The sequence below is a fragment of the Sander lucioperca genome, chromosome 16, assembly GCF_008315115.2.
Source record: "Sander lucioperca isolate FBNREF2018 chromosome 16, SLUC_FBN_1.2, whole genome shotgun sequence".
In the NCBI taxonomy this organism is placed as follows: Eukaryota; Metazoa; Chordata; class Actinopteri; order Perciformes; family Percidae; genus Sander; species Sander lucioperca.
This window is the reverse complement of record NC_050188.1, coordinates 23,239,085-23,241,210: the sequence shown is the minus strand read 5'-3', so window position 1 is coordinate 23,241,210 and position 2,126 is coordinate 23,239,085.

Here is a 2,126-nt window from a genome sequence, read left to right as displayed (position 1 = left end):
TGTGCAACAGATAAAACAAGACATTCTACCACAAGATTAAAAAAGTACTCAACAGATAGGATATTTTCCAAAAACTAAAACAATAAACGGCAACAATGTCACAACAATGTCATATGCTACTGTGTATGCTATATACAATAAAAACAGCAGCAACTTCAGAGTCCAGAGTTTTTGTGCAAGACATTGCTATGTACAAAAACATGGTGTGTGTGTGTGTGGTGTGTGTGTGTGTGTGTGTGTGTGTATTTAAGTATTTATTAGTAGGATAACCCCTTCAGATGAATAATCTCATTTTCAAGGGGGTCCTTAAGACAATTAAACAGTAATACAAAACACAAATACATTCACTCATACACACAGCACTCCCAAGCCTGACTGCTCCAACACCAACTGATCCCACCCCACCATATACACACAACTAAGTAAATTTACATACATCCCAAATATGCTGCTATTTATAGTAGATGCACAAACAGGAGCCAACACACATGAAAGAAAAGAAAGATAAAAAAATGAAAATAAAAAAATAAAGACAAAAAAGAGAAAATCAACAAGAACTGTGTTGGGGATATTTGATTAAAATTAGCTTTTCAAACACCTTTGCTATGCTGTTAATGATGGAAATGGGGTCTGTAATTATTGAGGTCAGAAGGATCGCCACCTTTATGCAAAGGAGTAACTTTGGCACATTTCCAAATTGACGGAATGTGCATGTGGATAAGGAGAGGTTAAAACAAGTCACATATAGGATAAGCAAGAACATGAGAGGCAATTTTAATAAACTTAATCTCCAAACCTTCTGGGCCAGCCCCACTACTGAACTCAATCCACAAATAACCTGCTCAACATCAGCCGGGTGAATTCTGCTGAAGGAGAAGGAACTATGACATAAAGGGTTATGTGGTAAGATTTCAGGATAGGGAAAATCAGAGAACTTTGAGCTGCTGATGGAAGAAGTACTCGCTGAAAGCATTGACAATTGTAGAAGAATCAGTGAGATTTTATTATGAGTCTAATATGAGAAAATTAGTTTTTAGTGGGTTTATTAGTTAAACTGTTAATTTTATTCCAAAACTGTTGGGGATATTAAAATCAAAGTCAGTCTTTATAGTACTTAGATTTAGCATTTCTGGTTTTGGTTGTACATGTATTCTGTAAAAGTTTATATGAAATCAAGTCTTCAGGGTCCTTTGATAAGCGATATATTTCCCAGGCCTTGTCTCTTTTGAAAGTCTCTAGGTTTGATATAAATGCACATATAAATGTAAAATAAAAAATGTCGCACCTGTCAATTTGGAGCCTATTTTGTCGTCAATACTGCCGACGTTGTCATTGCTGTAATCAAATCAGTATATTTTTATGTTTAACATGAAGTATACTGAAGTATACTACTGCTTGAGTGCAGTAAATCAATGGGAAACATACATGTGTACAGACAAAGCTAGCAGGAGCAGTCAGACACGTTTCTGGGGTGCAAAGACAGAAAAATCCACACAGCTTCCACGCAGCTGACATGCAACAGAAACGCCATGCTCACGACCACGCATTCTGACATCCTCCAGAGGCCTGACTTCGGTTCTCTGCTTCCTCCACTTTGTCTTTCAGGTAGGAGTTATCCTCTCCAGTAGTATTATACGATTCCCATATCTGATATGTTGTCCTCGTTTGAGCCGACTCTGTGTTCGAGTTCCGAAACTTGCTCTCTAAGTGTTGAAAGAGAACCATGTATTGCATTTAAGCTTGTTTGAATCTTGTCCATTTTGAGTCAAAATGTAACACCATACTGACTTCAGTTGCCGTATTGCGTCCCAGATACTGTTGTTGGAGACAGGTGGTTTGTCCTTGGCCTAGGACAAAGTAGTGTTACTGAACGGGAGAATCGAGTGCCATACGTCAATGAACGACTCACTCCTGATTTTTTACCTCATTAATGCCTCCACTGGAGTGGTGGTAGAATCAATCAGGAAATGGGCTACCTCAAGCAACAAGATTGGACAGAAAGAGTTGAAGAGTTTTAGATTGGAGACCGCGCACCAGGCTACTGAACGAGACCAAATGTAACCGCGCAAACTGCTCGAGTCTAATGTAATCAAGCGGTGTCTTGGTTCTCAGCAAGTTTGAGTTAT